The following is a 15,027-nucleotide window of genomic DNA, read 5'->3' on the forward strand; positions in this document are numbered from 1 at the left end:
TAAACTTCTGAAGCTCACATCTTTCAAACCTGGATGCTGACTTTGGCTAGTGAACTGGCAGAGCAACCAGGGTGACGAAATCTACAAAAAGATAAAAAGTTGTAAAAATGCCAAAATCGGCGCTGCCACTGGTCCCACCACGTGGACCCACTCTGCAGGCCCAAAAGGCATGACGAGTCAGCATAGGCAGGTAGCAAGTGATGGTCACAATTTTGTGCCACCTTGCAAAAGGAAAAAGACGGATCAATTCAAAGTTTGAATTGATTTGGGCAAAAAGACAAAACAAAATCAATACCTAATAGGTCAAAACTTTGTATGAGGGGGCTTCACATGAAAGGTCTGGAGGCTATATATATGAGAAGTGATCTTCAACTTATTAGTTTTAGTTTTTAGTTTAGACTATAGTCTGTAGCTTTCATATTCTGGCTAGTTAATTTCATTCCGTTATTTTCTCCTTCTAGTAGCTTTCCAAGCTTTCGTACTGTAAGTCATTCTTCTTAATAAAAGTCATTTCTTTTCAAGTTTAATTCCTATTCTGCATTTACTTATTTATTGTATACAACAAGTTCAATTATTCATCCAATGACCATGAGGTAAACCCTCAGGGGGAGGGTTATGATGCTTGTGTGAGGATCCAGATTGACACTTTAATGTTCCAGAATCACTACTTAGGAATTAGGTGTAGATTATACATCCAACCCCAAAATGATTGAGACTGTTCAAGTTTGGAGTGCTGATGCTCCAGAACAGTCTCGCAAGAGACCCAAAACGTCTCACACAAGACTCTATGGTGTCAGACAACTCTCTAATTTGTCCAGTTGATGTAGAATCGAACCAGGAGCTGAAATAATATTCTAGAGATGAAATATTAGTTCAACTCCTTATGCTAGTGATAAACATAAAAAGATAGTTTTACTCACAAATAAAGCTATGAAACTCTAAACTCAAGTAAAATTATAAACTAAACTAAACTAAACTTATCAAACATATTTGTTTTCCACTCTCGAATCTATTGACGTAGAGTTGGAATAGAAGATTCGTTCCACTCCTAGTCCTTTAACATTCAAGTTTTCTAGAATTGATGAGTCTATCCAAAGTCTAATGAGTAATGATGGAATTTATACTATGATGTAAATTCAAATAACAAGTTACGAATAAGCGAATTGACAGGATGCTAAGGGTTTGAATCTAGATAAAGAATTAAAGGGAATTGAATCCACTTTAACTCGACTTAATCAACTAACAAAGATTCGTCGTGATCCAAATTACAATGCTTCGCATATCAAAATGGTAGTTCTAATCCCTAATTATACATGACATCTTTACCAATTAATAACTAGTATGTGAGGTCGTCCACCTATTCTCATGGTGAATCAACGACCTTCTAGAGTGGAATAAACTCTCACGATGATTTCTAAGTTAACAAAGATCAAGTTTCATCAAGGCTTCTTTAACCCCTCTAATGAAGGTTTAGCCTTGATTCATCAAGCTATCATTTCCCATTGAATTAACACTAGACATAATATAGAGATTTGAATTTTACTAATTCTGATTAAACAATACTTCAAATCTAATTAATTACTAAGAATTGAATAACAACAAGAATTGAAATTAGATCTACAAATTTAAATGACAAAATCAAAATGAACAAGAATAAACTATTTTATTTATCTAATCAATAAAGAATAATGATTCAAAGAATTAATCTAAAACAAGGAATGAAACTAATTAATTTAACTAATTGAATTCAAAAACTAGATCTACAAGCTATTTTAATGGCTACTTTCTATACTAAGCTATCTAACTATGTATTTATTAAGAGCTAAGTCTTGTTTTATATAAAGGAGGATACCAGATCCACAATTTCATGCATGGGCTGAGGTCTCATGTTTTGGGTCGAAAAATCGAGCCCAAAGCCCAATTTCTTCAGTCCACAGAGCCTGTTCCAGCTAGCTTTAACTTCAGCAGACTTTTTTCCGCTTTTGCTCCTCTTATTAGGTGAAGGCTTAGACTATTGGAAAGCTCTTTCCGAGTTGGTCGTTTCAACGTAAGGTAGGCCCAAATCCGAGGCTTGAGTCCAAAGATATGGTATTCGAAAGTTCTGCTGACTTGTGCACTGTTTCTGCCCGTGTTGACTTCTCAGCTTTTGATCGGGCTTCATAAAGGCTTTGTCTCCTTGAATCTTGTTCTTTATTACAGAACTTCTTCACAACCAACCCTTTACTCCTTTATATCGCCAAAGTGGCACATTTCTGCACATAATTGAGTTCCATGCCTGAAATACATAAAAGCACGTAATTATCATTAACTCTTTTTTATTACTCGCATAATTGGTCTAAAAGTAGTATTATTAAGGGGTTAAAACTATAGTGTTGGGCTCTTATCAAACCACCCCCAAATAGCATTTTGCTTGTCCTCAAGCAAATATGAGAAATTAGCATAAGTGACCAAAAATGGAGTTCTACCTAATCTTGTTTTGCCGAGTGCGATTGCATTGACCATATGCAATAAGGCCTTAAACCACTAGCAATTCCCTAGTGGTTGAGTTATAACCTCGTGAGAGTTTTCCAGTGAAGGTACTCACAAACTTCATCTATACTACAACGACTTCGAAATAAAACTATTGTTTCCTTATCTATGTCTCAATTATCTAAACATCTCACTAGCAATGAATACAGAATAATCAAGTTGAAACGTAAGCTAATATATGCATAATAATCTATCATCTAAGAATAAACATATTAACAATGAGTAATACTATGAGATGAACTAGCAGGTCCGTTTCTAAAAACTCGGAATAGCGTTCTTAAGTAGGTCCTCACATAAATGTCAAGACAAAAACCACTCTGATTTTTCCGCTCAAGTTTCACTACTCCAGTGTGCAGTAGGAACACTTTACCTTACAAACTCAATGACACACAAGGAAGCCAGAGTCGATCAAACACATCTGCCACTTACTATCATACTAACCTATTCCTAATTGAGCTAGAGGTCTTTATTAGGTGTTGCGGGGATTAGGAGATGGTTTAAGAAGGAATGAAATGGATATTCAAAGAGAACAAGTCTGAGATAATAGAGTCTTCATATTATGTAACTAGAGAAAACCTTATTCTTTACTTTTGCTTCTACACTTTGTTTGCATCCTTAGCCATATTTTTTTTTTCTTTTTCTTTGGCTTTTGACTCCTTGATTCTATTTTTGGAGTTCTAACTCTTTATTTATTATTTATTTTTTTATTTGGATGGAACTTACTTTTCTCTTTTGAAGCGACTAACGAATTCTTGATTTCAAAGGTTATTCTCTTTTCTATTCTTCATCTCTATTCTCAAACTTATTCAAAGAATTAGGTAGGTTGATTTTTTATTTTGTTTTGTTTTGTAATAGGGTAAAGGATTTGTGGTTTATGAAAGGCTAAAGAAAGGCTTAGAGGGGCGACTAGCGGAAAATAATTAATAGGTTGGAATTTTTGGCTATATCGATCCAAAGAGGGCCTAAATTCTCGCTTAGGATATTGTATAGTGATCTAGCAAGTGGTGATTTCTCTATCCAGATTTTACTTCTCCCTTGTGTCATTTCTCAATTGTGTCACTCATATAAGGCTTTAGGCTATATTCTCACAGGATTTGTAGAATAAGTACTCTAGCCTAGATTTCAGAAACTTACTGCCAACAATCATAGATACTCATGTAACATATTTATAGATAGATGCAAGGATTATTATCTACATATTTACCTAAGTTTCTAAAAACTATTCTAATGCAAAAACTACGTGAGACTTCTAGATTATTGAGAGCATAGAGAAAGAAAATAATACCAATATTCCTAAGTGTATAACATACTTTTTATTTATATATTTTTTAAAATTTTTGAATTTTTTAGCTAGAAAACAAGTGCATATTATACATATCTATATCCTAACAGATGTCTTAATTACACGTGTTTCTATGCCCCCCCCCCCCCAAACAAGAAGCATGCTTTGTCCTCAAAGTATTTTAAATAAAGAGGGTAGGAAAATACCATTGAAACGTGTGAAATTTTGGAACATTTGCAAAACAAGGTTATAACATACTAATATAGAAAACAAAACTGACGCAACTCTATAAGAGTTCCACTCGTAATGGGGTTAATGAGAAACAAATTTGCTTGGGACATAAGCAGACACAAACTGAAATAAAAACTTACCTGCACTCCCATTTAAACATTGTCCTCCTCATTTCCCTCTTCAAAGAGATGAGGTTCTTTCGCATCCTGCCATGCCATGATAACTTGCCAAGCCCGCCGTCATGTGTCATCAACTTGTGCTAACCTATCTAGTGTTACTATGTCTGATGGGGTGTAAGGCGCAACCAAATGAGGTTGCACCTGCCATCCCGGCCAAGTTATTACTCGATGTGGGTGAACCACCCAATTGGTGGGTCTAATGACTTCAACCCTTTTCCAATCCGTGAACTGGGTACATAATTCTGGTAGGCAACTGAGCAAGATGCGGCAAACCAAAATACGCATAAGAAGATACTTATGGCGCATGCTTTGGGCTCTCTTAAGACTAGCCACGAATACACGGGGAATGTCATATCGGTGACGTCCCTCAGCTAAAGCACGGAAAACATCACCAGTGGTACTATTTGTAGAAGTAAACTGCCACTCCCCTAGAATATTCATGAGGATGAATAACATAGTGGTGCCTATATTTAGGGACAGGCTACCAAGGGCAATGTTGTAACGCCCTTGGTCCATTATACGAAATACCCCTCCCCCATAATACTCATGGAAATATATATAGTCATAGAGGTATGAATTATCGGTCATATATCCCCACGTGTGAATAGGATCAGGTATTGGTATTCCCGAAACTAATGCTACCACATACTTATTGAATTCTAGGGGTGTGTCATCAACCGTGACAGAGAATTCTTGTTCTCCATCCTGGTTACAATAAAACTTAACATTATTGTAGAAAAATTCAGTAAGCTTAGGTGAATACGAGTCGTCTTCACTTACCAGAAGATGCCTCCATCCGAACTGCATGATCCTCTCGCGGAACCAATGTCCATAAGACTCGCTCCCCAACAAGTGTTCGAAAGACTGCTCCGGTATTACTATAGGAGAAGTCATCACAAAACTACTCTCTAGAACAGCTGCAACTATCCCGGAACAACCCTCGGAAAACTTGAAATTTTTGGTGCCCACAGGGGCCAGGGCGCAGGTGCGCTCAAGGTATGCCTGGGATGGGCGCAGGTGCGCTTTGTTGAGTTTCGAATTCTTGGCACTTGGGCGCAGGGTGAGCTCACTTTTAGCCTGAGATGGGTGCGGGGTGCGCTCAGGATGAAAACTGGAATTCCAGTGTTTTTAGGCGCAAGTGGCGCTCAGGTTTGTGCTGGAAAGGGCACATGTCGCGCTCAGGGTAGAATTCCTTTGATGATCTTAAGCAAGTGGCGCTCTCAGGGTCTTGAGTCTTTCGGGGAGCTGTGAGGCCGAGGTGCAAAGGAAAAATAAGGTAAAGTGGGAATGAAACGTGAGAGATAAATGTGAGATGTAGTTGGGGTTGTGAGTGTAGAATGAATGTAGTTTTTATAGGATTTAAGTTGCTAAAACGAATCGGGAAGTTACCAAAAAGTTTTAAGGCAATTGCCGGAAATAATAAAATTTCCAAAACCGAAAACGGAAATAACCCATATTCTCTATTCCAAAACAAACCTAATATATTTTAGGTTGAATTTAGGTTAGATACTGCCTAATTTATCGAGATTTCATCCTAACACAATATCTATTTACAGCGATGCCCATATCGGCAAGATTCTCAACCCTTACTCCGTAACAACTTCTGAAAATAGATGATCATATAACGAATTATACTAGGCTAAATAATACCACCCCCAAACAATTCGGGAAGGTGGGATTAATGATAAGAACAACGCATAATTCAAAATTAACCAACTTATATTAAAATTAAATTCCAAATAACGTACGACAACCAAATTCAAATTTAATTACTGAACTAATCTCTTTACATCCGTACTAAATAAAAACAAATACAATAAAACCAATCAACTCATTAGATACCTAAACCACTCGTTGCTAGTAGTGGAATGCGCTCGAGAAGCAGATGGCCCTTGGGCTTTCGATGGGCCTGGCCCATCCATCTTGCGGCGACGACGCTCGTGCCTCACAGACTGCTCCTTCGAAGAAGAATCCCCCTGGGGTGGGAAGCGTGCAAGCATGTCGTCTCGAAACTGGCGCTGAGCTTCCATCTCGGCCCTCGTCTGTTCCCACCAATTATCCTCGCGCTGGGCCCGAGTCTCAAAGTTATGATGCATGGTAGCCTGCCGAGTTCGGAGGTCTTCACAAATAGTATTTAGAGAACGCATGCCACGGTGAATCACAGGCATGCGTTCTGCATCCGACCTACACCTCTCCAAGGCATCGAAATCAAAACATGTCGTGTCATCCTCATCCTCCGAGTCAGTCTCCTCGACTACCCTCTCTTTAGGCAACCTCCAAACTCTTTGGATACACTCCGTATAAATATGATGATTTCGGTGCTCCTTCAGGCAAATCCTATCAGACCTCGGAGTCGCTCTCAAGGTTATCATGATCTTTGTTATCAAAATAGGGAGAGGTGCAATACTCTTTCCAACTCCCATAATCATGTTACGCAAAAACTCTAAAATACAGAACTCATACTTCTGCTCTTGGAGTATCCATAAAACGTGAAGGCAGTTCAGACCAATATCGCTGACTTTCTCCTTCCCTATGACATTCCTACCAATCCACTGAGCTACAACCAGCTGGTTGGTTCGGAAAGACTACTGGCGAACACAATGCGAGCTCGCATTGTAGTTCCCTTCCACAACAGTCGCGTTCATCAAAGGTTCTATAGCAGTAAACTGGGAATCCTGTAATGTGGCATCGAGATGGTGTCTAGGTGGAATGCCTAAAATCTCAGCCAACAACCCAGTAGTAACGTCTCTCCTCCTCCCAGCACCTTAACAAAAATTCGATCCCCATTCAACTCCCTCGTCCTATAAAACTCTCGGACCAAATCTTCGTGGTAAAAATTGTCTGTCGAGTACCACAAACCACTCCAGTCTCTCTTAACCATCTTGTCACCATAAAACGGCGCGAAGTGGTCGGCAATAAAAGCGTGCTCCGGCAATATCCGACGTCTTTGAGCCATTGGAGTTTTTATAAGATGTGTAGGTTTGAATAAGGTAGGGGACTTGTTTTGAAACACCCTAACTAAAAATAATGGCAGGAGGCGCAGTGGTGGTGGTGGCAGTCGAAATTTTTGAATTTTTGGTGGTGTTTGGTTGTTTAAGTTGGTGGAGGCGGTGGTGGTTGTAGTTAGGAGGAGATTTGGGGTGGGTTTTAACTTTGGGCGTGGGTGTATTTAGGTTTCTTATTTTTTTTTTTTAAGGTTAGGTGTTTGAAGGTTTGTTGTTTGTTAATGGCGGTTTGGAGAAGATGAAATCGCGACTGTTGGTGTGAAGGAAAGAGACGCACGTCCGCTGCACGTACGCGCGAGGTTGGGCCCAAGCCCACTTGATTTTCCGATTTTTGTTTTTCGATATTTCGCGCAACTTCAAACTTAATTTGCCGCTTCGTTACCGGGCCGTTTTTTGTGAATGAAGTATGGAAATGATCAGGAGAGAATTTCCAATCCAATGATCCATAAAACGCTCTAGTTCGACCGTAGGTGACATATAAGAAGATGGAAAACACCTCATAGTGCGTGCATGACGTAAGTTATGCGGACGAATGAAATCTAATTTCAAAGATAATGACAACCCGGATCGAAATACAATTAAACGGCCAACACAACACCAATGGACAGTTGAACAATCCAGGACGGAACCAAGACACAATGAGTTTAGAAAAATTTGTTTTAAATAGTTGGTATTTTGAAGTCAGATTCCCGAGACTTCTTAACTTACTATGTTTGTGATTTTAACACTTTTTTATTTTTTTATTTTTTATTTTTTATTAATAAAATTTTAATATAAGAAAAATAAGAAGGCAATAAATGCATAATTCACATCATAGAGGAACATGACTCAAAAACCAAGAAAACATGCAAGAGTGGAAAAGGTGAATTATGTTAACCGTGGATTTAGGATCCGGTACTTATAGCCACACACTCCATAGGGAGGGCCCGGTTACCTGAGTGGTGCACTTACCAATATATGGAAATAAAAGGAAGTACACCAATAAAAAAGGTCAGTTCTCATAGATAGGGTCCTGTAAAAGGACTTCCTCTACATCAGGGGACAATAGCTCCTGAAAATGTTTCAACCGTTGGTCATTAACTTGAAAGGTACTGTTATCCTTGGGATTTACCAAGGTGATTGCCCCATAAGGGGTGACTTTAGTAACCAGAAAAGGACCAAACCAACGGGTTTTTAATTTCCCTAGAAAAATATGTAGACGGGAACTGTACAGTAAGACTTTTTGACCTACCACAAACTCTTTGCGCAAGATTTGCTTATCATGAACACGTTTCATGCTAGCTTTATAATCCTTTGAGAGATCATAAGAGTCGTTACAGATTTCTTCAAGCTCATTCAATTGCAACTTGCGTTTGACACCCGCCTCATCAAAATTGAAGTTAAGGCTTTTTATAGCCCACATAGCACGGTGCTCCAATTCAACGGGCAAATGACAAGGCTTCCCAAATAAAAGTCTAAAGGGAGACATACCTATAGGAGTTTTGAAAGCAGTCCTATACGCCCATAAGGCATCAGATAGACGCTTCGAACAGTCTTTCCTATCAGGATTTACAGTTGTTTCCAAGATCTTTTTGATTTCCCTATTAGAAACCTCTAATTGTCCGCTAGTTTGTGGATGATACGGAGTTGCTACCTTATGTGTAACTCCATACTTCTTTACTAGTGATGAAAAAACTCTGTTGCGAAAATGTGTTCCTCCATCACTAATGATGGCCTTGGGAATGCCAAATCGACAGAAAATATATTCTGTTACGAGAAACACAACTGTCTTATGGTCATTGCTACGGCAAGACATGGCCTCTATCCATTTACACACGTAGTCCACGACAACTAGAATATAAATGAAACCGTGGGAAACTGGAAAGAGACCCGTGCAATCAATGCCCCATACGTCAAAAATTTCTACCACCATGATTGGATTCAATGGCGTCATATTACGCTTCGTGATTTGCCCAAGTTATTGGAAACGAATGCACGCCTTGCAATGCACTTGGGCATCTTTAAAGAGAGTAGGCCAATAAAACCCACATTGTAGAATTTTAGCAGCTATTTTCATACCACTGAAATGGCCACCACACTCTTTTTCATGACAGAATGAGAGTACCTCATTATATTCCCACTGGGAAATACAACGACGAATAATCTGATTCGCACAATACTTAAAAAGGTAGGGCTCATCCCAGTACTATAGCTTAACTTTGGCCAAAAACTTCTTACGTTCATTTCTTGACCAGTCATAAGGAATAATATCAGATGCTAAATAATTAACGATGTCAACATACCATGGTGCAGAAAATATAGCATACAGATGCTCATCCGGAAAAGAGTCCGGTATGGAGTCAGAATGACTATCATCGTCGTTTGTAAGTCTAGATAAGTGGTCGGCAACTACGTTTTCGACCCCTCGTTTGTCCTTTATTTCTAATGTGAATTCTTGCAGGAGAAGAATCCATCAGATCAACCTCTGCTTAGCATCCTTCTTTGCGAGAAGGTACCTAAGGGCTGCATGGTCCGTGTAAACTAGAGTCTTAGAACCAACCAAATAAGGACGAAACTTATCTAAAGCATAAACGACAGCTAAGAATTCTTTTTCAGTGTTGTATAATTCCTTTGAGCATCGTTTAGAGTTTTACTAGCATAATAAATAGCGGTGGATTTATTATCTAGTTTCGTCCCAAAAGACAAAGACCAAGCTGCATAATCACTAGCATCACACATGAGTTCGAAAGGTTTAGACCAATCGGGAGGTTGTATAATGGGTGAAGAAGTTAAGCCTGCTTTCAAAGTTTCAAAAGCCTTTTTACATTTAAAATTAAAATAAAAGATGGCCTCCTTTAAAAGCAGATTAGTTAAGGGTCTAGCTATTTTCGAAAAATCTTTGATAAAATGCCTATAGAAACCTGCATGACCTAGAAAGGCTCTAATATCACGGACAGTCCGTGGTATAGGTAGAGTCGCTATCTTATCTAGTTTGGCCTTATCTACTTCGATGCCATCACTAGATACAATGTGACCAAGTACTATGCCTTTTTTCACCATGAAGTGACATTTTTCCCAATTTAAAACGAGACACCTTCTCTTCACATCGCGTTAAAACTTTAGAAAGGTTAGACATGCATTCAGTGAAAGAGTCTCCATAGATTGAAAAATCGTCCATGAACACTTTCATGAAACGCTATACCATGTCACTAAATATATGAAGCATACACCGCTGGAAGGTACCAGGAGTATTACAAAGGCCAGAAGGCATTCATTTATAGGCGTATGTTCCAAAGGGACATGTGAAGGTAGTCTTTTCTTGGTCATCAATATCAATAATAATTTGGAAATAGCTAGAGTAGCCATCCAAAAAGTAATAAAAAGCATGACCAGCTAGACGTTCAAGCATCTGATCTATAAAGGGTAAAGGAAAATGATCCTTCGTGTCATGGCATTTAAGCGTCTGTAATCAATACAGATCCTCCATTTCATAGGACCATGTGTGGCAAGATATTCACCCTTGGCATTACGTACCATGGTAACCCCTGATTTCTTTGGAACTACATGAATGGGACTAACCCATTTGCTATCAGAGATAAGATATATGATACCTGAATCAAGTAACCGTAAGACTTCTTCCCTGACCACTTCTTTCATGGCAGGGTTTAAGCGATGCTGAGGTTCGCGAGAAGTCTTTGCATTATCCTTTAAAAGTATACGATGAGTGTAGACATTAGGGTCAATTCTCTTAATGTCGGCTAGGGACCAACCAATTGCAGAATGATGTTCCCTAATCACCCTGATCAACCATGTCTCTTCCTCCTTAGATAACAGAGAAGATATAATTACTGGATGACTACCATCCGGATCAAGTTGAATATACTTTAACTCAGGAGGAAGATGTTTAAGCACTGGGGTGGGAGGAATATCGATAGATGATTTTGGAGGGTCCTCATCTTGAGTAATGAATACTTGCTTAAGCAGCATGTCTTCAAACTCTGTATATGGAGCAACCGAAGGGTCTACGATTTGTGTAGACTCGAAGATGGTGTTGACTTCCTTCATGTAGGAGTCATCGATAAAATCTGAACTTCTAAAAGAAAGGAATTTATGCATATGGTTTTCTGGAAATGTGTTATCAAAGTAATCTTGAGCTAAGCTCTCGATCATGCTAACCTCTCCATCTATAGGCGAATCTGGTAACTATTTCATTAGTTTAAAAATATTTACCTCAACTGAAAGATGGCCAAAAGACAAGGACATCGACCTATTGCGGCAGTTTATAAGCGCATTGGCAGTCGCCAAGAAGGGACGCCCTAAAATGATCGGAACAGAGTCGTTAGCGACTTCTGTATCCAGGATAACAAAATCAGCAGGATAGTAGAAATACTGGACCTTAACAAGCACATTTTCAACTACACCCTTAGGGTACTTAATTGATCGATCCGCTAATTGCAACGTCATTTTAGTAGGTTGCATCTCTTGTAGACCTATTTGTTTGTATAGATAATACGGGAGTAAGTTAACACTCGCCCCCAGGTCTAGTAAAGCGGTCGTCATGTGGGAATCTCCTAAGGTGCATTGTACAGTAGGACGACTAGGGTCCTTTTACTTAACGATTCCATTGTGTTCCGTTAAAGTTGGAAATTGTTCAGTTAAAAAGGCGTCTTTAGGAATATTTGTCTTACGCCTAGTAGTGCACAACTCTTTAAGAAACTTAGCATGGTGAGGTAATTTTTTTATCGCTTCAAGAAAAGGAAGGTTTATCGTTAGATTTTTGAAAACTTCCCTAATCTCATCGAAATTCGTATCCTTAGTTAACATTGCTATTCTCTAGGGAAACGGTGGTTTCTCTCTATATTTAGCTTAATGATCAACAGGATGTTTAACCTTGGCTTTTTGTTTCTTTGGTTGTGGTTTAACTGGTACCTCTACAGGGGTAGGCTCTTCAGTTTCTATTATGGTATCTAGTATAATCTGCGGTGTAAGGACAACTGGTGGGGTAACCATAGGCATAGTTACTTTGTTATCAACCACTCTCCCAGAACGGAGAGTGGAGATGGCATTTAGCTGACCTACATTTTCATTTCCCGTACTAGTATTACCATTTACCTCAAAGGCGGTGTTTGTTGTTTTAGGATTAGCTATTGCTTGTCCTGGAAACACACCTTTGGGTTGCACTTTCTCTTAAGCTAACTGCTGTAAGGAAAGTTGGATGACTTATAAAATCTGTTGTTGAGATTGCATAAAGGTATCGAAACGATCCGGTTGTGGAAGAGTGTTAGCTTTAGGTTGTGTGACAGGAACTATGTCACGTTGATTATTAATGGGTGGATTTTGGTAGTTATTATTTACCGGAATGATACCTCTATTAGCATTATAATTATTATTGTTATAATTATTATAATTACCCTGACCTTGTGCTTGACCTTGTCGTGGTTGTGCTTGGTTGTTATAATTATAATTACCCTGACCTTGTCCTTGTCGTGGTTGAGCTTGGTTATAATTGTTTGCTTGCCTAACATTTTGATTATTAAACCCTGGAGGTGTTACTTATTGATTATTTCTCCAACTGAAGTTGGGATGTTGTCTCCAAGGGGCGTTAGGAATAAGAAAACTATTAATCGAGCCAACATTATCTTGTTGTGACTGTTGTTGCTCATAAGCGAAAGGACAATAGGAGTCGGGATGCTCTGGACTCAAACAAAAATTATATGGATTGGAGTTGACATTCATGACTGGGATAGGCGTTTGTTGAACAGAAATAGCCTCTACCTTTTTAGTTAGAGATTCGATTAAATTTTTAAGTTCCGAATCGGGTTTCATCTCAAACATACCGGCGTCCTTTAGTGTTGTAGAAGAACTAACGTTGTGGGAGATATCATCACTACCCCAGTTATTATTACGCTTAGTCTAATCTTCTAAAAATTTATAAGAGGCTCCTTTACTTAAGAAACTATCCCCATTCATTATGTCAAGGACTTCTTTATAGTGGTGTAGAAGTCCCTTGAAAAAGGCACGAACTAACGTGTCTTTCGCGAGGTTATGATGCGGACACTCTATAAGTAGATCGGTGAAGCGATTCCAAACCTCTGAAAATGATTCATGAGGATTCTGTCGAAAGAAATGAATCTTGGAAAGCATTTCATCGATCTTCAGTGGTGGGTAAAAATATTCCATGAATAGTTAAACAAGTTTAGCCTGCGAGTCCACAGAATTAGCCGCTTCGGCAGTTAACCAAGACGCCACCTTATTGGCTAAGGTGAAGGGAAATACCCTCAGTTTAATTTGTTCAGTACCAACCGTAGGATGGTGGAATGTAGTAAGGACTTGATCAATCCTACGCATGTGCTGATAAGGTTTTTCATGGGTCTAACCCATGAAAAACGGGTAACAAATTAAATATATTTAGGGGAATTCGGAAATCCCCCACTGGGTCTGATAGAATGATGCAATATTTAGGGCTATCGTTCAAGGCTTTGTAAAAGTCAGAGAGAGGAGACTCTCTTTCTTCAGCCATTACCTCATGTGTGGTGTGTGGTATGCTAGCTAGAGGTGTAGTGAGTGGTATACTAGAAAGACTTTTTTGTTATCGTTGTCAGTTAATTACGTTAGGCATTTTTCTTCGGCCTGACTTTAATCTCATGCAAGGCTAAGACCAATCTTAATGAAACACAACAACACTCCAAATAATCCGGATATGCTAGTATGAACTTCTACCAGAAGATGCGAGGTGTGGAAGAAAAGAGTACCTGAAAGCCTCCTTGCTATGCTTATGAATAACGTCTTGTTTATGCGTGCTCAGTGTATATAACAAGTTAGAACACTGAAAACTTTGAAGAAATGAAAGTTCGAAACAAACCTGTGGAAATCAGGCAGGTTCAGTAGAGGGCGCGGGTGCACTCAGAATATGCCTAGATAGGGCGCAGGTCGCGCTCAGGCAAAAGGTAGGATTCCAGGCGTGTGAGCGTAGGTGGCGCTCCAAATTGGCCTTGGTAGGGCGCAGGCCGCGCTCAGGCAAAAGTTGAAATTTCTGGCGTGTGAGCGCAGGTGGCACTCCAAGTTGGCCTTGGTAGGGGGCAGGTGGCGCTCAGCCAAAAGGTGGAGTTCTAGGCATTTGGGCGCTGGGTGCGCTCCACTTTGGCTTGCCCAGGGCGCAAGTCGCGCTCCGACTAATTTTTCATGGAAACTTGCAAAGTTGAAACATACCACCACAGTGAGAATCCGAACAAGGGTGGGTGGGTTATGGGACTTTGAAAAACTATCAATTCTAAAGAAAATAATACTAAAGAGTACTAAGACTGCAGCGGCGCCATTTGATAAACATAAAAAGATAGTTTTACTCACAAATAAAGCTATGAAACTCTAAACGCAAGTAAAACTATAAACTAAACTATTACTTATCAAAGATATTTGTTTTCTACTCTCAAATCTATTGACGTAGAGTTGGAATAGAAGATTTGTTCCACTCCTAGTCCTTTAGCATTCAAGTTTTCTATAATTGACGAGTCCATCCAAAGTCTAATGAGAGTAATGATGGAATTTATTCTATGATGTAAATTCAAATAACAAGTTACGAATAAGTGAAATGACAGGATGCTAAGGGTTTGAATCTAGATAAAGAATTAAAGGGAATTGAATCCACCTTAACTCGACTTAATCAACTAACAAAGACTCGTCGTGATCCAAATTGCAATGCTTCGCATATCGAAATGGTAGTTCTAATCCCTAATTATACATGGCATCTCTACCAATTAATAACTAGCATGTGAGGTCGTCCACCCATTCTCATGGCGAATCAACGACCTTCTAGAGTGGAATA

This window comes from Coptis chinensis, chromosome 5, assembly GCF_015680905.1.
Source record: "Coptis chinensis isolate HL-2020 chromosome 5, ASM1568090v1, whole genome shotgun sequence".
NCBI lineage: Eukaryota > Viridiplantae > Streptophyta > Magnoliopsida > Ranunculales > Ranunculaceae > Coptis > Coptis chinensis.